A 24,936-nucleotide genomic window follows, 5' to 3' on the forward strand; every position below is an offset into this window, starting at 1 on the left:
ATTCGATTTTCCTAACAGTCTCTTTGTTAAGCAGAGAAACACAGCTATGCTTATGCTAAGTATACAAATCCTAGCACCTAACTAGGAGGATGTTACATACCAATAAATAGACACACCGTTTTGTGATAAATGCTCTTAATCTATTGATATGGGTTAGAATAAATTGCAAATTGAACATAAATGAGTACACAGCTGCTAGACAGAGTAATAACTATGTTAAATTGGCAAAAATTAGATTTTATTTCCCTAACTAGAATCAGGAGGGTAAGTTAGTAAATCAGCAATAAACAATATTAGTAAATGTTAAATTCAGTATAAATGATAACAGTACACTAGGTTAGAGTGCACTGTAAGGGACTGGCTAATGTTGGGACCCATTGGCACGTATTGAGGCAGTCAATAGGACCTGCAGGCAGTATTAGACCTATGGAGTAACTGGAAGGTAGTTCCTAATGGCTCAGTCACTAATGGTGGTAACAAGTAGCAGCCACAAGGCTCTCTCACCAGGTCCAGAAACACAGCAGCAATCTCTCCAATTGGGTATCCGCTTAATCTGGGTTGCCAGTGATGACTCTGGTAGGTAGCTTCGTCCCTCAGTACTCGGGTCACACTCTGTACCCTCTGGCTGTCCCTCACACAGTTGTGGGCTCTGCTGACCAGGCTCTCTCTTTTAGGTGGAGTTTCCTTGACACCGTCCTGTCACACTCAGCTCCTGTCACCCTCTCAAAGGAAGGGGAAGAGAGTCCACACACACAGTCCTCTCTTGTGCTTAAACTCTGTGCTTCTGACAGGAGGAAGGGGGGCAGTGGAGAATTACATAGAAAACCTGAAGCTTACTTCTCCCTTGTCACAGTGCAGCTGACTGTTTACACAGTATAGCCCTGGCCAACAGTTTTGAGAATGACACAAACATTAATTTACATGCAAGGAAATGTGCAGTCATCATTGCTTTGCACAAAAAGGGATTCATAGGCAAGGATATTGCTGCCACTAAGATTGCACCTAAATAAACCATTTATCGGATCATCAAGAACTTCAAGGAGAGAGGTTCAGTTGTTGGGAAGAAGGCTGCAGGGCATCCAAGAAAGTCCAACAAGTGCGAGGACCATCTCCTAAAGTTGATTCAGCTGCAGGATTGGGACACCACCAGTGCAGAGCTTGCTTAGGAATGGCAGCAGGCAGGTATGAGTGCACCTGCACGCATAGTGAGGCAAAGACTTTTAAAGGATGGCCTGGTGTCAAGAAGGGCAGCAAAGAAGCCACTTCTCTCCTGGAAAAACATTAGGGACAGACTGATATTCTGCAAAAGGTACAGGGATTGGACTGCTGAGAACTGGGGTAAAGTCATTTTCTCTGATGAATCCCCTTTCTGATTGTTTGTGGCATTTGGAAAAAACCTTGTCCGGAGAAAAAAAGATGAGCACTACCATCAGTCCTGTGTCATGCCAACAGTAAAGCAACCTGAGACCATTCATGTGTGGGGTTGCTTCTCAGCCAAGGAAGTGGACTCACTCACAATTTTGCCTAAGAACACAGCCACGAATAAAGGTACAAAAACATCCTGCAAGAGCAACCGTTCAAGAACAGTTTGATGACGAACAATGCCTTTTCCAGCATGATGGAGCACCTTGCCATAAGGCAAAAAAGGATAACTAAGTGGCTTGGGGAGCAAAACATTGAAATTTTGTGTCCATGACCAGGAAACTCCCCAGACCTTAATCCCATTGAGAACTTGTGGTAAATCCTCAAGAGCACGTGTCAAACACAAGGCCCGCGGGCCAAATCTGGCCCTCCAGGCCATTTCATGAGGCCCTCTCCTGCAGTTGCAACAACGCCCCTTGTCTCCGTCCCAACCTTTTCTTAATAGTCGGCAGCAGAGAGGAGGAAAGAACTCCTATTTGTGCAACTGCAGCACCCGTCATCTCTGCCTACCCTGTTATCAGCATTTATCAAACTCCAGCAGCTGACTCTAGCCCACCTCTGGCCCTCCTCCAGACCTTGCATGTTCTGCTTCCCAGCTCCACCCCCAGCTTCTTCCTGGCAATAGCACAAGGTAAGGGGTGGGTGTGCACTGCAATGTAAGGGAGGGCGGGGGCCTCTTGACTTTTTTGACTCTTTGTGCTTGGACGCCCAGCAGGCAGCATGAGCAGACCTGAATTTGAGAGGTAACTAACTTTATACCTGTATTGTACATTGTATTTTAAACATGGTTTTGTGGGTAAATTGTAAATATCGTATAAGTCAAGAGACTTAAACTGTACATTGTGTTGTAAATACTGCTTGGTGTGGAATTTGTATATATTATGTACCTCTATCAATAAATGTATATTGCGGATGGAACTACCTCTTTTGTGTAGGAACTCTTAGATCTAGCTGGATATATGTAAATACTCCTACAAGGATTGGGGAGTATTCACAAATACACGTAACCTAGTCAACAGATGGCGACCACGACTTGGACACAAATTTGGTGGTCTCTTTCAGCAATATTTTAAGGGGTTGCAATATCTACAAAAGCACACTAATGATAGGTTTTCATTTGAATGCTAAGAAGGAACATTGGGTGCTCTATATGCTTGATACAGACACGGGCTATAACAAATAGCTGGGTGGTGCAGTTTGTAATCAATTTCTATGCACAAAGATACAGTCTACTTTTTTAAAGATTTTTCTTGCATTTTAAAAAGGGTGTGTATGCAGATCAACAGGAATTGCCAGCCCAGCACAAAAGATGGCTATTGAGCACATGCAGTCTTTAGAAAGTGTGCTACTTAACATTGGCAAACTATTGCCAGGAGTGCACATAGCATTTCATGCAGACAATGTCTTCCAATGATGTAAATTACTCAACTCAAGTGACCAGATAAAAATCTTGCTTTTAGCTATTGAAGTGAACACATGGCTTTGCTTGCCAGACCATGTTAAAGAAGGAAGAGCAAATTACAGTGAAACTGTAGATGAATTGCTAAACGTATTACATCCCTTTGACATAGGCTTAAAAGCAGCATATAGAACAAAGCAGAAAATTAATGAGAATCCACCTTGTTACGCAAACAGGCTATGGTCAGTCTACCATTTAGGCAAAGGGAGAAACGGATACAGAGAAGACCCAAAGTACAAAGCCCTACTAATATCTAATGTCCATCCTAAATTTAAAATTAAATGTGGATTTTTCATGGACTCATAAAGACTCATATACATACATTATGGACTGTATGCACGCGTTTTTCCATGTATTCAGAAGGTCCAAGTCATTAAAACCCAAAGAATATCCTGAGAATACAAACAATGCCAGTCTAGCAAGTTACAATGCAAGAGAATTGGCTACCTTTTCAAACAAAAGGAGGCACCATTACAATCAATTACAATGTCCCCAAAGATAAGATCAATAGACATGGCCCCACAGTTACCAGTCATAGGCAAATAGCATCAGCTTTCACTTTGGCTGTACATTCTGTAGAAAATGATTTAAGATTACAGCACAGAAGATCTGTTCTAAAGGAGCTTGAATTAAATACCACAATTAGTGCTCTTAAAACAGAGATTGAACTACTGAAGTCTAATATTCGTAATTGGGAAAAGAGCAATAAAATTATAGAAATATCACAACAGGCTCTCAAGGTAAAATATGAAGCATGCCATGTAGAGTGGGTACAGTGCAGGAATGAAATGAATGCAATAAAAATATCGTTTGGCCAAATGGTCAAGGTTCTACATAAAACAGTCTGCCCCATTCAAACAGAAAATACAGGAGGGAGCCCCAACATATCTATGTTGTCTGATAGGACTCCACCTTACTGGGAACAAAACTTGAATACAAACAATGTGGAAACAGTGGATGAAATGCCAGATATAATGTGTGATTCAGATGTCTATGGTGTGAGTATGTTATTTTAAAGGGAGGGAGACTGCTAGCAGCTCCATCCATATGTGTAAAGAAAAAAACTGTTTTTCTACATTGTGTGTATGTGTGGTTCATACAGTGTTTGGGATTGCTTTGTTTTTTTGTAATATTTTTTGTTATCATGTCAAAGTGACAATATAGGTTTAATAAGTATAACATACTGCATGTTTTTGCTTTTAAAGTAAGAAGACTTTGTTTTGTCTTCAGAAGGACTTGGCTAATGATCTTTTTGTTTGAGAATTTCCTGTCTTTCAGATGTTGGAGACATGTGACTGGAAATGCTCATTTGCAAGTGAAGAACAAGATGCCATGAAAAGCTATCTTGTGTTGATACCAACTTACATGATTTACAAAGACTTTGAACTAATGGACTTATGAAGCAATGGACTTTACATTTTTTTTTTCTACCATAATTTGTTTTCCTTATTTTCATTATCTTTTATCACTGGATCTTTGTCTTAAAACCAGAGAGAGAGGCATTTAAACCTGATAATCATTTTAAAACCATGTGTATATATGTAACTCCTGAGGTGAGATGCTACACAATGGCTTTGCATTGCATAACTTATTAGGGGGTCTGAGGATTTGCACACTGATGCTCAGACTGCGCAGAATAAATTGAGAATATATTAGGCTTTCTTTAAAATTATAAGAGGGGTGAGTGAAAGTTATCACTGCAGTCAGATTATTGAAGAACAGGGATATATTAGAGGCTGGTGAAGAGAGATGTAAACAGTTTCAATTTCATATGAGCCATTATGAAGCATTCAATACCTCAAATCACAATGCAACCCTGCTAGTTGTTTATATGTGCACTATTTGTGAATCGGTTTTTGAGTCAAAAACAGATTCAAGTTGGGGAATATGTAGTATATTGTGTGTAAAAAGTGGCCAATCAGAGTGCTTGCCATTGTACTGAATGGGGAAAATGTGTATATTAACACAGAACACAGGACACAGTGGGGTTTATTTACTAAAGCTGGAGAGTCCAAAATCAAACTCCCTTCTGCATAGAAACCAATCAGCTTCTAACCTCAGCTTGTTCAATGAAGCTTTGGCAATGAAACCTGGAAGCTGATTGGTTTCTATGCAGAAGGGAGTCTGATTTTGGACTCTCCAGCTTTAGTAAATAAACCCCAGTGTGACAGGACACAGGAAGGTTATCTGAAGGGTTCTAATGATTGCCTGTCATCTACCTTGTCTGTACCTCCTTTGGGAAAGAGTTTTTTTTCCTGCCATTGATATGGGAGCACATGTATAGATCATAACTCACATTATTGCATGCATGGAAGCTACCTAGGTGCATATTATAGATTGGACATATGCTGGATGGTGTAGGATCTCTATGCTTGATATGAAGTATCTTGAATGGGACTTTGAGGGCTGTTGTTCATTGTAATATTTACAAGTATTCAGCTGGATTTCTGTCATCTGTAACAAATATCTTTATCCGAATAAATGCATCTCTCTGGAAAAGGACTATTGGTTGCTGCGGAAAAAGTACATATATAAATACACCCTGGTCATCTGGAGAAGGGCTGGATCTCCATGTTTGATATGAACTATCTTGAAAAGATCTAAATCCATCTTTAGCAAAGAACTGTCATAATTATTAGAAGACAACATTGACTTCTGATGGTGGGGGGGCTCTTGACATCTGATGAAAGGAGGGGTGGGGTGCTCTGAACATCAAGTCTTACTGATACAACTGGCCTCTTGAGGGTAACCATAATGCTGATGAGGCCCATAATGAAATTGAGTTTGACACACCTGCTCAAAAGAGGAAGGTGAACAACCCCCCCCTCCAAATTCTGACAAACTCCAAGCATTGATTATACAGGAATGGGCTGCCATTACTCAGCTACACATCACTACATTATCACATGACTGCTGGGTGTTTGTTCACTCTAGCTTTTCTCCCAGTAAAGGTGAGCTCCAATCTGGCAGCTAACACAAACACAGTAATAGCAGATCTATAGGATTTACTCAACTAGTGTTGTGCTCACCCCAGAAAGTGCCTGCTGATTTGCCACTGGTTCTTCTCCCAGATTAGTGCAGGGGCAGCCAGCCACACATCAACACTCACTCTTTCCAGCTCAGTGGACAGTCTAGGTTGTTGTCTTTTTTGATGCATAATTGCAAATTAAACTTAGAAGGGGCGCAGAGCAGGGTGGGTTACTTCAAAAACCCTGTACAGTATAATGAGGACTTGGCAAAGCTTCTAAGTTCAATCCCTCCAGTAACGGCTAAGGGAATAGTTAACTCTTGGGACATTATAGGAACTGTCCCAATTTGGGAAAACGCTAGCACTGATGCACACGGGATAATAACAGCACACAATCACTAGGGTTCTACACTCAGCCAGACAATTCTCTCATGAACTCTCCAGACCAGATCTCCAATGAAATCCCTTAACCAATTCCAGCAAGTTTCAGCAGAACAGGGCCCCCAACTCTAGCATAGCTGGGACCTCAATGAGCTCATGTAGGAACTTCAGCTGCACTGCCCTTGTATTACACTGCAATCCACTGCACTGAAGGGCAGCAACCCTTCAGACTGGAAACTGCTCCTGGACAAGAGCCCCAGCTGCCCCAGCTTCAGCACTATTTATGCACTCCCAGAACACCTACTGAGCAAACTCCCCCAGGGATTGGCTGAGACCACATAAATATTCAGGTTGTGGATCTGCCTCTTCCAGCCCATTACATTCTAGAATCCACCAGAAGGCAGGGGGAAGTAATTGAGCCTTTAAAGGGTGAGCAAAACTGAGAGTTGAAATTTCCCCCAATTTTAGCACAGTTCCACCATCTTGGCAAAATGCATTGGAGTCAGTGGGGAAGGTGATAGATAATTGTTAAGGGTGCATTGGACATGAAATACCTCCTGAGGGTTACAGACGCTGCTTCCAACTATCCTGCTCCTGTTCTTGTGCCTTTATTGAGCCTCATTATTTTTACATTTTTTGCACAGACAGAAAGAAACAGACAGTAAAAATAAGAAACGTAATAAATCAATGTAAAATCACAGTACACAATCAATGGTCAAATACACAAAAAAAAAGAAAAACAAACACTAAGGGCCCCAGTTATAAATGAGTAGTATTGCTTTAACACAGCCATATCAATGCTTTAAAAAAAATAAACACCATATGAAGCATAGTGGTGTGCGTTACAAATGTGTATTGCACTCTTCTTGCTTAAGGACTGTAAAGTGAGCAGAGAGCAATGAAATGAATGAACAAAAAGAAAAAAGTGGCAGAAGAGGCCAGACACGTAATCCTCCAAAGTCTTGTGACTGGCCTCTGCTCCAAAACACTTTGATTTCTTTGCAGTGTTAAGCAGAGGGAACTTCCTGACACAATGCAGGATCCATCCCATGGCCTAAAGGTAAACACTAGAGATATATTATGCATTTTAAATAATTAAATAAACGTAATTAAAAAGTCTCAGTACATGTTGATTCATACCACACAGTGACAGGGAACAAATAAAACAAACTCATTATCTCAGGTCAGAATAGGACTTGCACTCTGCTATGTGTAAGGATCTTGTGTGTATAATCGGCATTTATGTAATCAGCAATTACATCATCAAGTCATGTCAACACTGGGTGTGAAGGGAATTGGTTGTTAGGAGGCTAATCTCTGTTTTATATCTGGGACACTGCTGCTTTATAAAAGGAAATTGGCACTGAAATAATATTATTCAACAGATTTCTGAACAGTCTTACAAGATCACTGCATCCAAAGACTTATATTTCAGGTTTGGCACATGCTATATGGTTGACATGTGCATCTAAGACTGGCAACTATGATATACCAGCTACATGGGTGACATTTAGATGACTCCATCTCAGAGACCAAAATGAAGAATAAAATATAGTGTGAAAAGTCATTTACAAAACAATATTGTTAAAGTGTACATCTGTCAAAATAAATAACACGCGCGCGCAGAAATTGCGAAATTTAGAAATGTTGGCATTTATATTGAAAATATGACTGATCAAGCCATTTATTATCACACAGTTGTTTGGCTCCATTTTAAATCAGAAATCACCCAAATTGCCCTGATCAAAAGTTTCCATACCCTGGAATGTTTAGCCTTGGTACAGACACACAAGGTGTCACACACAGGTTAAAATGGCAAAGGTTAACGGTTAATTTCCCATATCTGTGACTTTTTAAATTGCAATTAGTGACTGTGTATAAATAGTCAATGAGTTTGTTCTCTTGTCATGCTCTCATGCGGATGCACTGAGCAGGTTAGATACTGAGCCATGGGGAGCAGAAAAAAACTGTTAAAAGACCTGCATAGCAAGGAAATGGAACTTTATAAAGATATAAAAATATATCCAAAGCCTTGAATATGCCAGTCAGTGCTGTTAAATCAGTTATTAGGAAGTGGAAAATTCAAGGGTCTCTTGTTACCAAGCCAAGGTCAGGTAGACCAAGAAAGATTGCAGTCACAACTGCCAGAAGAATTGTTCGGGATACAAAGGAAAACCCACAGGTGACCTCAGGAGAAATACAGGCTACTCCCAAAAATAACAGTGTGGTTTTTAAAGGAACACAAAATGACAATACTTGAACAAAAATGAGCTGCAGGGTCAAGTTGCCAGAAAGAATCCTGAATGAAAACTAATGCAGTCACCACATCTAAGGGTATGGTAAGTAGCAATGCATTATGTACAATTTTTGTTCTTTATTTTTTTTTTTCTTACAATTTTTGTTCTTGGCTTTGGATATCCTTTCAGTCAGTATGTTTTGAGCCCCAGGACCTCAGTCAGCCTCTGGCTTCTTATATGTTCTGGATAATCCAACAACAAGAGCTCTCTGCCATAATTCCTGTGTCTGTTCTGCTGGGAGTTTCGAGGCTGCATTCACTCCTAAACGACGTGTGTCTTAGAGCTTTTTTGGTGGGTTTGTCGTTCGACAGCCCATTGACTTGAACGGTTGCCTGTAGCGTGATAAACGCACCAAAGAAGCTCACATACCATTTTTTGGCCCTGAGCCAAGTGTGTCTGGTGAAGTATGTTTTTGTGCATTTATCATGTGTTTTGTTGCACAGAAAACACGTGCCAAGATGTGCAACTGCTACCCATATTTGAGGTGCCATTAGGAAATAATGGCACTGCAAGTGCGACGTGTTTCTGCGCAATTTTCACATATTTCCATGGTGCTCAGGTTTGAATGCAGCCTTAGGCTTGCTTGACATATATGCATTTTGCGTTTGATGCTTTCTCCAGTGCTTTTTGTAGTTTGTTTTGCATTTTTCTAAATAGATTTTTGACGTGATTTTGATGCGTTTTTGGCGCGTTTTTACAGCGTTTTTTTCAGCTCTTTTTTTTGTTAAAGTAAATTTGTTTTTGTTGCTGGGCGGAATAAAAATTAAAAATACGGCAAAAACTCACTACCATGCATTTCAGCAGCTTCTACATTGAACTCTTTTGTAGCAAAAACACTGCTTTTTGCTTTTAAAAAAGTCCCTGGCCCTTTTTAAAACCGCAGCAGCTCAAAAAAGCATAGATGTGAACATGTTCCATAGGAATCCATGTTAAATGGGCTGTAGTGCTTTTCTGCAAAAAGTACTAAAAAACGCATTGGTGTGAACAGAGCCTTATGATTTCAATCCATGCTTGCACATTGCAGCTTTTCCTGTTGCATTCTTAATAACATAAAATAAAAAACCCAACAGGGAAAGTGGCAGAAATCCATAATAGCCTCAAGCGGTGTGCAGACCCAGGAACCTTGTGCAAAGATTACTGTACAGTATATGTAACTGTCACTTGGTTTAACACTTCAATATTTACCAAAACCTGAAATATCAGTTTAGAATAAACTAATCCTATAATGGATTAGTCACACATTTCTTACAAAAGTATGCAATGGGCCCCTCTGTAACAGGCATTCTTCATGGGATTATAGTGTATGTCCTACTTAAGTGTGCTATGTTAGTCTCATCTTCGTAAATCATATCTTTTTTTTAACTTTTATTTGATTTTCCAATACAAAAAGAACAACTCAATTGCAAAAATATTTCACATATACATATTTCCATTTACCCCAATATTAACCCCACCCACGCTTCCACCCTCCTCCCAACCCATTTCCCCACCCACATCCTCCTTCCTGATCTATATCTTCTCTCATAATTATCTATTTATATCTGACACTGCTCTCTCTCGGATTCTCCATTAAGGCTCTCTCCTGACTTCTAACGTCCCCCTAAACTCCGACCAGTTCCGTGTATCTTTCAGAGGTTTTAAATTTCAACCAACCACACCACATTTTCCTAAATGTTTCCATTTTATCCTCCTCCATATGATATAGCTCCTCCATCCTATAGATATTTTCAACTCTATTTATCCATTTGTTAATTCTTGGTGCTTCAGGAACCTGCCAAAGCTTGGGCATCAAACCCTTAGCTGCACTAATTAAGTGATAATTTCGCTGAAGGCTCAAAATTATAAAATAAACACCTCCATGGATCTCTCTGTACAATTATCCCACATATTTCCTGAATTTATTGGATTATTCCCTCCAGTAATCCTGCATTTTCGGGCAACCCCACCATATATGTGCCAATGTACCCTTCTTCACATCCTTTCCAGCACAGAGGTGAAGTATCTACTTGTTGCCTGTGAGATATGTTTGGTGTAATATACCATCTAGCTAAACATTTATAGTTCATCTCCTCTGTGCTCATATTTGTCACCACATGTGTTAATTTAAAAATTGTATTCCTTTGTAAAGCATGTCTAAACCAAAAATAAATATATATGTACATATTGTAGCTTACCAGTCCCTAGATGTTGTGCCTACATTAGTTTTTTTATTCAAGCTATTGTTCCTTTATTTTAACCTGGTGATCCTGCCAGTAACACAATTTCATTACTAGAAAGATAATACCCATTCACTCTTCTGTATTAAGACTATTAAAACAAGATAGGACTGTGGAACCCTGCCTCTCTCCTATTTTTCATAACACAGAGGGTCATGGTGCTGTAGTCCTCACAGATAAATTGTAATTGTAAGGACTTCAATAGATAGATGTAATTGATAACAGTCAACAGAGAGCACAGGATGTTATCAGCTCAAATTATTTCTGGAAAGATCAACATGTATTTTTGCACTTTTCAAACAGATATAACAAATTGTGTGTATTGGCATATTTTAGAGACCAAAAGAAACCAAGAAAAAAAAAATCATTTTTAGGATTTACATACACTTTATAGCAGTATTAACCCCAAAAGCAAACATTTATTCTATTGCAGCATACCAATTCTTAGATGTGATGGCTGCATTCCTTTTTTCTTTCATTTTCACTTGATTATCCTGCCAGTAAGTCTGTTTTTCAACAAAACAAGCTGTCCTGCAGAGGCAGCAGTCAGGGGATTGAGCCAAACCAGTTAATGCCAACAGGGGTGTTTACAATGTTCAGCTTTTAAAAACCTTTATCACAAAAGTAGGGGCCGACTGACAACTCATGGGGCCCCTGGTCAATAGGGCATCATAGGGCCCCTGTGTCCTTGCCCAAACTCAAAAAAGCATATGAAAAAGGTACCAAGGGCATCTCATGGGGCCCCCTACAGAAATGCCCGCAGCGATAAAAGAAGAAAAGAATTAGCGCAGGGCAGGCATGACTAGGCCCAGAGTGGGAAGGAAGATGTGTAAGGGTTAATGTTAGTATTAGGGTTGGTAAAGGATAGCTGGGGGATCTAGTTGGTAGAGGAGAGTGTAGGTGGGGTCTCCTGCACTTTAGGGTGGGGTGTTCTGGGGAGGGGCGTCAGTTGGGAGCTGGACGTGGGAAAGAGAGCTTCCCTCTCGCCCTCCACCAGGGTGTCCTTCCCTGAGGGACTCAGTTTAGGTACAGTGGCAGCTGCCAGGGAGGGACTATTGGCCCAGCTGCGGCTTGCAGGGGCTGTACTGGCTGCGGAGCCGGGTCTCTGCCTCACTGCGGGGCCCGGGCTTGTCACCAGCGGCTGGGGGGCAGGAGCGCCCATGTGCTTAGGCCTCCGGAGCACTTTAGCCCGCCCGACAGAGAGCTCAGGACCAGAACGGGAGCCCCACTCGGGACCCTCCGGCCCCGCTGGCAGGGCGCTCTCCTGCGTCTGCCTGTGGGGAGGCCGGAATGAGAAGGACGGTCGGGCCGGGCTGGGTGAGTCTGCGGCCTCCAAGGGGAGGGCCTGGCTGCGGAGCCGGGTCTCTGCTTTTCTGCAGGACCCGGGCTCCTCGGGAGGTAGTTGGGCGGGAGCGCCCATGTGCTGGGAGGTCTGCGCCTCCGGAGAGCTTTCCCCCGGTCTCCCCACTAGCCCGGGGCTCGGCTCCATGATGGGAGCCCCACTCGGGACCCTCCGGCCCCCGCTGGCAGGGCGCTCTCCTGCCTCTGCTCCCGGGGAGGCCGGGAGGAATCCTAGGCTTCGGAGGAGTTGGGGGGGGCGGGGTCACTCGTGGACAAAGCCCCGCCCCCCGCCCGCACGGCAGTGAGGATGGGATGACAGCGGCTCCTCCGCTGACAAGGCACCTGTCTGGGAGGGTGCCCAGCGGGGGGAGATGTCCTGCTGCAGCTGCCAGGCTGTCTGGTGCTGCGGCCAGCGGGCCCCCTGGCAGCGTGGAGCTGCGGCTCCATTAAAAAAAAAAAAAAAACATTTCCACAGGCGCAGCGCTAGGCGGAGGGCTGGCAAGTGCCCAGGGTCGTCAGGGTGCGTGGCTGGTGCTGGGCGGCAGGAGCGGCACAGACCTGCGGGACCCGTGGCTCCTGGGACTGGGAGGCCATCCAGTCATCGAGAGGAGGAGGACCGATCGGAGGGCGAGCTGTCGGAACCCGATCCGGGGGCGACAGCTGGCCGCTCGGCGCCGGTGGATTTTGGACGCGCGGCTGCTGGGACGTCTCCTGGGCAGCCTGGTGAGTTACCATTTTTTTTGGGGTCTGCTCTCTTCTTTTCAGCTGCTCTCCGGGAACTGTTGGGGAGCAGGCTTCTGCGGTGTCGGGGGGCGGCGTCATCCTTTGGGTATTGGTGGGGGGGTCTGCGATTTGCAGTCCGGCTGGGGACTTGTTGCGGCGCTTTGCGCTGGGCGGTAGTGGGGGCGCTGGGCCTGCTTCTGTGTGCTTCCCGCCTGCAGGTGGGGATGTTTGCGGGGGCCTAGGGCAGGATAATGGGGACGCACGGGGCCTGGTGTTTTCTTCTCCGGGTTAGGGTCAGGGGTGGTTATGGCGGGGTCCGGTGCTCTGGGCTAGGCGGCCCCATCCACGGTTTTGGGTGAGGGTGCTGGGGGTGCCAGGGCCGGGCGGTTTCGCAGTGTGCATGTGGTTCTAGGGCCCGTTGGTGCGCATTGACATTCGGATGTACGAGAGTAGATTGGGTGAGGTGTGTATGTCGAGATCTTCACACTCTTGATCTTGGAGCGGCTGCTTGTCGATGGGTCGAGGGTTGACGAGGGCAGGCGGGAGGACGCGGAGAAGCGGCGTTCTTTTTCGTTTATCCCGCGTGCTTTTGCTAATTGGTTTCAGGCTTTCGCGATTGTGGCCAGTGTCATTGGGGAAACGGCCCCTGAGCATTGCTCAGTGCTTTCTGTTCCCTTGACGCTATTAGCAAGGCTCACTGGGTTTAAGAGGGGATCGCAGGACTACGGTGCGATGAACAGTTTCAGCAGCGTAGGGCGGTTCACCCGTCATTGCGCTGGGACAATACGGTCCGTGGCCTTTGGTTACGGCTTATGACTCCGGCGGGGCCCTCTGGTCTGTTTTCGGGGTGGGCCGGTGGTTCGTTCTCCCCGGGACAATCAGCCTCCAAGCGTAGGGGTTCTGCTGGCGGTTCAAGGTTTGTTCGGAGGGTTTCCGCATCCCGTGCACTTTGTCTTCGATTCCTCCCTTAGCGCGGAACTCACGGTCGGCCTTGCAGTATGCAGCGGTGGTTTCGGATAAGTTGCGTAAGGAAGTGGGGGTAGACCGCTTGGGCGGCCCGTTTTCTTTTTCTCCCTTGGGGGGTTGTGCCCAAAAAGGGACCCTCATGCGTTTCGGTTAATTCCTCACCTGTCCTTCCTGACAGTGGGGTCGGTGACCGACGCCATCGATACAGAGTCCGGTGCGGTGTATTATACGTCGTTCGCTGCGGCAGTTTTCTGGGTTCTTCGGTATGGGCGCCGTGCGCTCCTGGCGTAATGGGATATTGAGTCAGCGCTTCGGCTGTTGTGGGTACATCCGGACGGTCTTCGTGTTTTGGGTTGTCGTTGGGAGGGCTCGTTTTATGTTGTGAAGTGCCTTCTCATGGGGTGTTTTATATCCTATGCTTTTGTTCGAGCAGTTCAGTTCATGCATGGAGTGGGTGGTGCGGGATGTCTCAGGGGTGACTGCGGTCATCCGTTGTTTAGATGATTTTCTTTGTGTGGGTCCGCCAGCTTCCGGGGTATGTGCAGTTTTTGCTGGCCACTTTGCGACTCATTGCACAACGTTTCGTTATTCCGCTGGCATTGGACAAGACGGAGGGCCCGGCTTCGGTGATTACTTTCCTGGGCATTGTTTGGATTCAGGAGCTGTGGAGTGCCGGCTGCCTGAGGACAAGCTGTTGGCCTTCAAAGTTGAGATTCGTGGGGTACTGGGCAAGTGTAAGTTTCAGCTGCGGGCCTGGCAGTCGTTGTTGGGCAAAGCTTATCTTCGCGACATGGTCTGCATACTCGACTTGAATGGTGTGGGACCCATCGTTGGTATGGCGTGCCCGGGAACATTCCAGTTAACCAAGGTTTAACTGGAAGGTGGTGGTGCTGCACTGCGGATGGTATGGTTGTCTCCAAGCTGGTTGGTAGCGTCTGGAGGCCTAGTGGAATATGGTTGTCCGCAGGTGCATTTTAACTGGCGGGAGTGGTGGACCTGCTGCAGCGGGTCAATATTGATCCGTGGGGGCCTGAGGTGGGTTCACTGTGTTGTAATTTTGGCACGGAAATTAGAGCGGGGGGGTGTCGGCTGCTGCGTTTGATTGCCGGTTGGCTGGTTTGGCCTTCTTCTTAAGTTGCTGGGGTGTCGGGGTTTTCACAAAAGCCTTTTTGGGTTCGACAGGCCCTTCGGGGTTCCCGTAGGGCTCATCGCTGAAGGGATTCACGGCATCCGGTGTCCGTTGAGTTGTTAGGGTTTTGGTTTGTGCGCCTGCGGTCTGTGGGTCTTTCGGGCTTCGAGGTGTTTGTTTCGGTACGGCCATTGCGGTGGCCTTTTTGGGGCATTGCGTTTTGGTGAGTTCGGTAGTCCGTCTAAATCAGTTATTGGGGGGTTATTGGGGGATGGGGTCGTGTGCTGGGTTTACTGGGGTGGAGGTGCTCATCCATCGGTCTAGGACGTACCAATTGGGGCGTGGTGCATGGGTGCAGTTCTTTGCTCTTCCAGCATCTTATGTGTGCCCGGTGGGTGCGGTGCCAGATTTTCTATCCCATCGTCCGGTGGGGCAGGGGTCCTTTTTTCCAGCACGCTGAGGGGTCCTCTTATTTCACTTTCACTTTGTGTCAGTTTTTTGAAGGTGTTTCATGGCGGCTGGTTGGATGCGTCCTTGTGTGCTTCGCATTCGCTTTGGATGGGGGCTGCTACGGAAGCTGCCGGGTGGGGTTTGTTGGATATGGGTCACACGTATTGGTAGGTGGGATTCACGGAGATTTCGACTGTGCGTTCGTCCGCATCTGTTGGGGGACTAGTGGGGTCTCGTGTTCTGTTGTCATGGCCTGGGGGGAGTGCCTGTTCGGTCTGGGTGATGTATTGTCCTGGGGGTATTGCTTGTCCTTTTCTTTCAGAGGGAGCGGTGTGGCCTGGTGTGGATCCTGGGTCACTCCTATGTGTTCTTGGGGGGCCCGGTGGGCTGATGTTAGGCCTACTGGTAGGCAGCTGGGGTTGGCTAGGCAGGAAGCTTCTGTCAGCTGGATGGGTGTGCCGGGTATGTTGTGGGGTCGTGTGCTGCAGGAGGGGCTGCGTTTGACTCGACGGGATGGCCCACTGGATGTCCTGGTGCTTCCTGCGGGTGGCAACGATCGGAAGGTTGACAAGGAGGTGGGGCGCTTCTTTATCCGTAATGGGGGGCTGGTGGTCCGGCATCTGGAGCTGGAGGTGGATACTTGGAGGTATCTTTGGAGTGCTGGGGTACATCTGATTGCGGTTGGATCGGATTTATGGTCTCTTGGTCTATGGGATGGAGTTCGGAGGGGTTTGTTGTGGTGTGGCACGCATGGGTAAGGGCTCACCCAGCGTGCTGTGGCGGTGGTTGGTCTTTGGAGGCGGTTCTTATCTTGGAGGTACAAAATGGTGTGGGACCCATCGTTGGTATGGTGTGCCCGGGAACATTCCCAGTTAACCGAGGTTTAACTGGAAGGTGGTGGTGCTGCACTGCGGACGGTATGGTTGTCTCCGAGCTGGTTGGTTGCGGCTGGAGGCCTAGTGGAATATGGTTGTCCGCAGGTGCATTTCGGATCGTTTTGGTGGTGCCTTCAAAGACCAACGACAACTCTTTATGTTTTCTGTTATAAGGAATGGTTGATGTGTTTAAACTTGATTGGTTAATAAAAGGCCGTGCTGGCCATTTTACTCCAAAATTGGTGTTGTGTTTTCTGTAAGTATAGTAAGTAAAGGGGATTGGTATGGAAGGGTAATGGTGGTGTAGTGGGGTCTGGATGAACCTATCTCGGGTGCACTAGTCATGACCCCGGGCCCTCGGGCAGTGCCCGAGTTTCCAAATGGTCAGTCCACCCCTGCACAAAAGAAACACAACTGTTTGCTGCAACTGCTTATAAAATACTAGCTGGAGTTTGGCTTTAGTTTACTGGTGTATTTAAATCTGCTAGTACATCTAACACCCCCCTCCGCCGAGACTGACAATTCTGATGCCTGATGAATTTAGGTGAAAACAGAGGGAAAAAAGCCTAAGCCTGCATCTAATGATTGGTAAGCTGCAATATATTTAATTTTGTTTTTGGGTTTAATACCACTTTAAGAGCTGTAAGTGTGGTCAAAAAGGCTTGGTTCAGGTGCCATAATGCATATACAATATATTGCCAAAAGTATTGGGATACACCTTTAAATCATTGGATTCAGGTGTTCCAATCATCTCCATGGCCACAGGTGTATAAAAATCAAGCACCTAGGCATACAGACTGCTTCTACAAACATTTGTGAAAGAATGGGTCGCTCTCAGGGACTCAGTGAATTCAAGCATGGTCCCGTGATAGGTTGCCACCTGTGTAATAAGTCCATCTGGGAAATTTCCTTGCTACTAAATATTCCACGGTCAACTTTTAGTGCTTTTATAACAAAGTGGAAGCAACTGGGAACAAAAGCAACTCAGCCATGAAGTGGTAGGCCACATAAAATGACATAGCGGGGTCAGCACATGCTGAAGAACACAGTGCGCAAAAGTCACTAACTGTCTGCAGAGTAAAGACCTCCAAACTTCAGATTAGCACAACAACAGTGCGTAGAGAGCTTCATGGAATGGGTTTCCAAGGCCGAGCAGCTTCAAGCCATACATCACCAAATGCAATGCAAAATGTTGGATGCAGTGGTGTAAAGCACACTGCCACTGGACTCTAGAGCAGTGGAGATGGGTGTGGGGTTGTCTTTCAGGGGTTGGGTTTGGCCCCTTAGTTCCAGTGAAGGAAACTCTTAAGGCGTCAGCATACCAAGACATTTTGGACAATTTCATACTCCCAACTTTGTGGGAACAGTTTGGGGCTGGCCTCTTCCTGTTCCAACATGACTGCGCACCAGTGCACAAAGCAAGGTCCATAAAGACATGGATGAGCGAGTTTGGGGTGGATGAACTTGACTGGGCTGCACAGAGTCCTGACCTCAACCGAAAAGAACACCTTTGGGATGAATTAGAGCAGAGACTGCAAGCCAGGCCTTGTCTGACATCAGTGCCTGGCCTCACAAATGTGCTTCTGGAAGAATGGTCAAACATTCCCATAGACACACTCCTAAACCTTGTGGACAGCCTTCCCAGAGTTGAAGCTGTTATAGCTGTAAAGGGTAGGCCAACTAAATATTGAACCCTACGAACTAAGACTGGGATGCCATTAAAGTTCATGTGCACGTAAAGGCAGGCCGACCAATTCTTTGGTAATATAGTGTATATAGCACATTCCTATGTGTGTCCCCACCACTGAGCAAGCAATAACAGCTAAGCTAAATCAGTGGACTCACACCCTGATATATTTAATTTTACATGTGAATGCACAATGGAAAATTATGTCACACGTCTGTATGTAAGAGCCTATAAAGTTTAATCACGTCAACAGGATTTACTGTTTTTGATTTTATCAGCAACTAAGATTGTTCTTTTCATTTTCCATTTACGCAAATGGAGAAAAAAGTGGGAATATCATTAGTTGCCCCTGACTGCAAGAACTGTTTTTGTCTAAGGCAAGCCGTACATGTGCAGATTTATGTTTTTCAACCCTGCAGGCTAAATGAGAGAAATCATTACATTTTTCCTCTATGCTATACAACAATGGAGAAATCTCCACTGTCATCTGTTGAATTTAGACAGCCACAGTACCTGCAGCTGCCTGCATACTTGAACAGTGACTGCATTTGATAGGACACAATCACTGTTCAGCCAATACATTTCCATATGGTTCAGTTGATTTTTAAACTGACTTTTATGCAGCCGAGTGGTCATGGGGCCTTGCACAGCTAGAATTTCAGTAGGAATCAGCCAAAATTTAGGCCATGTATGACTAGCATAAGACACCTTGAGAAATAAGATTCAATAATGAATATCAAATGCAGCATTGATGTAAACAAGCATAAGAACCTCTGCAACCTGAACCCGGCCCCCCTCCACTCGGCTGCCGACCGCCTACACGACAGCATCTTTCCACTGTCATGTCCTGACCTAGCCACCACCATATACAACGACCCACTGTCAGCTGCCCTAGACTCTCTGGCACCCCTAACCACATCAAACCTAGACCGCTTCAACCATGGCAGAACGACCATACTAAATGCCTCAAACATCGCAGTCGCGCACTGGAGACTATATGGTGCAAAACCAGGTCCCCTCGTGCGTTCTCCCTCTAAAAATCTACCTTCCTCTCTTACACCTCCACCCTCCACGCCGACAAGCAGGCCTACTTCGTAAACCTGATCAACACCCTCTCCACCTGCCCTCGCCGACTCTTCTCCACCTTCAACTCCCTGCTCTCCCCACCCCCCTCCTCCACTCAGCACCTCACTCACAGCCCACGAGATTGCCACTCATTTCCACAAGATTGATGCAATCCGTAAAGACATAGTCAACTCACAATCTACCTCCCCACCTAGCTCCCCCCCCATCACCCCCTCATCCCTCCCCACCTCTGTCCTCGCAACCGCACTGCCCCCCACCACACCCAAGGCCCCGCCTACCGTAACCCCCCCTGCACTGTACTCCCTCAGCCCTGTTACCATTGAGGAAGTCACCAGGGTCTTCTCAGAAGCCCGCCTCACTACCTGCCCCCTGGACCCTATCCCTTCTCAACTCCTCCGGCCACCCCCCTCTTCCCTCATCCACTCCCTCACCCACATCTTCAACCTCTCCCTCTCTACTGGTACATTCCCCTCACCCTCTAGAGCATGCGCACATCACCCCCATCTTAAAAAAGCCCTCCCTGGATCCCACTGACCCAAACAACTTCGGACCCATCTCCCTGCTGCCACTCACTTCCAAGCTCCTTGAGCGCATAGTCTACGATCGCCGAAGCGCCCACTTAACTGACAACAACCCCCTTGATCCACTACAGTCCGGCTTCCGTCCCCTACATTCCACTGAAACCGCCCTCCTCAAAATCACTAACGACCTACTAACCGCCAAAGCCAAAGGCGACTACTCTGTCCTCCTTCTCCTGGACCTCTCCGCGGCCTTTGACACAGTTGACCACCCCCTCCTCCTTAATAAACTACTCTCCCTTGGCATCAGAGACACCGCTCTCTCCAGGTTCTCCTCTTCCCTATCCCGACACTCCTTCAGCGTTTCCTACAATGGTGCCACCTCCCCCTCCCTCCCCTCTCTATTGGGGTCCCCCAAGGCTCTGTCCTTGGACCCCTTCTCTTCTCCATCTACACCTCCTCCCTTGGCAAACTCATACACTCCCACGGCTTCAACTATCACCTCTACACTGATGACACTCAATTTACCTCTCCACCCTCACCTCACCCCCACAGTCTCCGCCAGCATCACTCACCTCCTAAACAACATCTCTGACTGGATGTCACTCCATTTCCTCAAGCTCAACCTCTCCAAAACCGACCTCCTTGTCTTTCCCCCTGCCCACGCCCCCCCCCCCCATCCTATCCATCACTACCAACAACACCACCATCAATGCCGCCCCGCAAGCCAAAGTCCTTGGCGTCATTCTGGACTCAAACCTTTCCTTCCAACCTCATGTCAAATCACTTACAAACACATGCAGGCTCCACCTCTGCAACATCGCCAAGATACGTACCTTCCTTACCCCAGACACCACTAAACTACTCGTACACTCCCTGATTATCTCACGCCTTGACTACTGCAACTCCCTTCTCACCGGCCTACCCCAGCTCAGGCTCTCCCCGCTTCAGACCATCCTGAACTCAGCGGCCAGACTCATCCACCTCACCAGACGATCCACCTCTGCCACCGCCCTCTGCCTATCCCTCCACTGGCTCTCAGTTGGCCAATGCATCAAATTTAAACTACTAACTCTGACCTACAAAGCCATTCACAACACTGCCCCTAACTACCTCACCAACCTGATTCCCAAATACCACCCTACCCGTACCCTTCGCTCCTCACAGGACCTCCTTCTATCCTGCTCCCTGGTCTCCTCCTCCCACGCACGACTGCAAGACTTCTCCAGGTCCTCCCCATCCTCTGGAACTCACTACCCCAATCCATCAGACTGTCACCTTCCCTCCTCACCTTCAGGCGCTCCCTCAAAACCCACCTCTGCAGGGAAACCTACCCCACCCTCACCCTCACCTAACAGCCATTCCCCTTCATTTCTCCCACCACTCCATCTCCCACAGCCACTTCCTCCTGTACCACTACCCCCTCCCTCCTATATTGTAAGCTCGAAAGAGTAGGGCCCTCTAACCCCTCGTGTGCTGTTTGTTGTTGCTGTACTGTTTCATGTATTGTCTCCCCTCCCTCTATTGTACAGCGCTGAGCAAACCCTTTGGCGCTATATAAACTTGATGTAATAATAATAATAATAAGAAGAAGAAGCTATGGTGATTGCTGGTTGCATCTGTACTCCATTTTGTAATTTAAAGAAAAAACGAAAGAACTGATCCCACAAGATGCTTCCTACTGATTATTATTATACAGGATTTACACTCTCCGGCCACTTTCATTAGGTACACCTGTTCAATTGCTTGGTAACACAAACTGCTAATCAGCCAATCACATGGCAGCAACTCAATGCATTTAGGCATCTAAATGTGGTGAAGTTCAAACCGAGAAGAAAGGGGATTTAAGTGACTTTGAATGGCTGTTGGTGTTAGATGGGCTGGCCTGAGTCTGAGTCTTTCAAAAACTGCTGATCTACTTGGATTTTCACGCACAACCATCTCTAGGGTTTACAGAGAATGGTCCAAAAAAGAGAAAATATCCAGTGAGCGGCAGCAGTGTGGACAAAATGCCTTGTTGATGTCAGAGGAGAATGGGCAGACTAGTTCAAGATAATAAAAAGGCAACGGTAACTCAACCACTTGGTACAACCAAGGTATGCAGAATACCATCTCTGAACGCGCAACACGTTGAACCTTGAACACCAACACTTTGTGCATCACTTTTCAACATGAGGGCAGACAGTACAGTTACAATACAAACCAATACAGGAGGAATCAGAGGGCCCTGCTCGTCAGAACTTAAAATCTGAAAGGAAGGGTCAAATGATACAAAAGGTAATAACTACGGGAGATGAGCTGATGGAGAAAACAAAAGTACAGTTTGCAGAATAGGCAGTTTGCCTAAAAGTGGACAGAGTAGGAGATAGTCGGACAGATTGGGGTAGGGAGTTCCATAGGATGGGAGAGGCTCAGGAGATGTCCTGGAGACGAGCATCGAAGGAGGTGACAAGGGAGCTAGAGAGCAGGAGGTCTTAGGAGGAACACAGAATGATTAGGTTGGTATTTTGAGATTAGGTTATTGATATAGCTGGGGGCCGAGTTGTGGATGGCTTTATAGGTTGTTGTTAGTATTTTTAATTTATTTTGTTGGGTGAGCAAAAGCCAGTGAAGGGATTAGCAGAGAGGAAGAACAGACACTGAAAGGTTGATAAGGTGAATGAGTCTGGAAGCCTTATTACCTTTATTACAAGCCATTAATAATCTCCTAGATTGTAAACTCCAAGGAGCAGGGCCCTCCTATCCCTCTTGTATTAAACTGTATTGTTGCTGTATTGTCTCCAGTTATATTGTAAAGTGCTGAGCAAACTGTTGGCGCTATATAAATCCTGTATAATAATGATTAATGTCTCCTTTGTGCACTTCTCTGATTTAGTTTCACTTTGTTACTAGGACCTAACTTTGCTAACTATCATCCAGCTATCCAGTGTGTCATTCTCACTGGACACTTCAATGGCAGTTTGCAGAGCTAATCCATTAGGTCAGTGGGTCAAGCCATAGGAAAAAAAGTGAAACTAAATCAGAGAGGAGTAGAGAAGCCACAATTTCTGGCTTATACAGCTAATAGCACATTTCGTGAGATGGCATGTGGCCATGTCAGACAAGCAATTCACCCAGGCAAGGGAAGTACTTCTACTAATGGGATCACTACCTCACTGACTCAAAACACTGCAGAAAGTCACTCACTAGCAAGAGAGCAATAAGAGAGGGACATCTTACTTTTACACTTCGTGAAGGAGCGAATCTATAAGAAAAAGTTAGCGGTCTGTAAAGCCTAGTACACATGATCAGAAAATTGTACGAAAAATACTGCTTTTGAAGCAATCGTATGATAACCTGAGTGTTAGTACATAGCTTTCGTCCAAAATTAATCAAAGGGACAAGCACAAAAATTTTTCTCGTATGATTTTTGCTTAAACAGAACATTTTGCGGCCAAAAATTCAATACAAATAAATATCACTTCAGAATTTTTATTCTGTATACAAGAATTTTCTTAACTTTAGTAACCTCTTCATTTTCGCAATAAGAATAGCATACAAAAAAAAACAAAAAAAAACAGACAATCATTCATCTGATATTCTCATCCTGTGTTTAGCCATCCTGTTGCTGGCGAGTTGATGCTAGTGGCAGGATCACTCCCCTTACATGGCCATAAATGATTAAAATGGAGCACAGGTTCACTTCAACTGAAATTCATGTAAAACCCTAATCAGTAAGAGAGTTGCTTATTCAATAAGGCAGAGTCATGTAGAAAAAATTAACCAATGAGGTTCCACCTTATCACTGTTAGTACAATAAAATAAGAATTCTGATTGGTTGAGTCGCATTGCTCTGCTCTGTGTGCATCGCTTTTTGCTTAACCGAATGGAGTAACTGCCACTTAATTATGCAATACTGATTGCTAAAACAGCTGCTTCCTGGAAATCAAACTAAAACAATAATACATGTCTTTACAGAGAAAACTGCGTACCTGCACAAGAGACTGGAACTGTTTTTTCAGGAAGAAAATACAGAACAGATGATGTGATGATGATGCTTATTTACAGGCTTGTGTGCTGCAGGCTGCTAACAGAGCAGATGCCGGGATCCAAACACACTGAATGAATAAAAAGGGAGTGGGCGGAGTTTAGTCAAAACAAAAGAGGGGTTTTTTTTGTCGGCTGCACATTTTCATGCTTAAAGGTTATGTTTCAAAGCTGTAAATGATGCTAATCCCTGAAGCTGATAAACCGGCTCAGCTGCTGCTAAAAAAAAACAAAACTAGAAATATTACAAAAAATAAATAAAATAAGTGAAAGTGTTAAACTAGAGCTGAGCTCTGGGATTAACATCAAATACGCAGGTAAAGCACACATACCTGTATGTAAACTGCCTTGCCTGTTAAAGGATTTGTAAATCTGTTCAGCCAATTTCAAGCCCTCCTGACAGACAGCACAGCTAGGTCAGTGACCCACAAACATTGTATATTTTCTGAAATTGGAGGCCCTGGAAAATAAAATGGTGGTTGCTGCAGTTTTTTATGCTGCATAATGTTTGCACAACTGTTTATCAAATGCACGTTTTACACACAAGCACAATATAATACCCAATTTTTAGTGCAAATTAAAATATGATGTTGCATCAAGTAAACAGATATCCAACATGTCAAGGATGATGACAAACTACGCTACCTAAAAATCTACAGCGACACTTTAAAAGCCTTTAGAGTTTACCAGTCAAGCGTGAGCTCTGGTGCTAGAATTATTTCTCTCTGTCTGACAGCAATTACCGTTTACATGTGTGTGATTGCTGGGCAGTAACAGGTTTTCTTTATTGACAGATCTGGGGTCTATAAGACCCCTGGTCCCTCCTCTGCTATCCAAGACAGCTGTTCAAACCAATATCGGTTTGCTCAGCTGCTTTGCTGACTTGTATCGGCCAACACAGAACCGAAGCTGGAAGTGATGAAATTCATGTTGTTTCCAGCTTCATTCGTCACAGAGGAGAGGGAGGAATATCTGCTCCTTCGTGGACAGACGACCTAACAGTTTATAGCGGTCCTGGGCTTCCCGACTGAACAGGAGGGCCTGGGAATGGCAGTGGGAGAGGAGTGAGCCATTCCAAATGTGATCAGGCTGCTGTAGAGCCACTCAGATCACTTTTACTAGAAAGCCCATCAACAGCTGAAAAAAAATTGATACCTGGCTGCAGCCATGATTCTGGTATAAGTATCTGTTCTCATAGCTGTATATATACAGATTAAGGATGGCAAATGATTAAAAGATAACTCCACCTTTCTGACCATGTTTCATATTACACCTGTATTTAGGGTGTAACAAGAATCATGGTTAGTACGCACAGCTTCCTACCCCTAACCTGGTTCCCCTCCTTCCTTCCTCCCTCAACAGCAGGGGTCTCCAAACTTTCTAAACAAAGGA

The 24,936-nt window shown here is 45.5% G+C and overlaps 1 protein-coding gene across 1 annotated transcript in view; it reads right to left on the bottom strand.

Annotated features, from left to right (window-relative positions):
* The window catches only part of LOC149467787 (dihydrofolate reductase-like), a 111,123-nt gene extending 87,508 nt beyond the window's left edge, over positions 1–23,615 (bottom strand). Inside the window, exon 1 of the mRNA XM_089671207.1 lies at positions 23,490–23,615. The gene's annotated coding sequence lies outside the window, so the exon portion shown is untranslated. The remainder of the gene's footprint in view (positions 1–23,489) is intronic.
* Positions 23,616–24,936: the final 1,321 nt, after the last annotated feature.

The sequence above is a fragment of the Staurois parvus genome, unplaced genomic scaffold, assembly GCF_062004578.1.
Source record: "Staurois parvus isolate SC_StPar_1 unplaced genomic scaffold, SC_StPar_1.0 ptg000101l, whole genome shotgun sequence".
NCBI lineage: Eukaryota > Metazoa > Chordata > Amphibia > Anura > Ranidae > Staurois > Staurois parvus.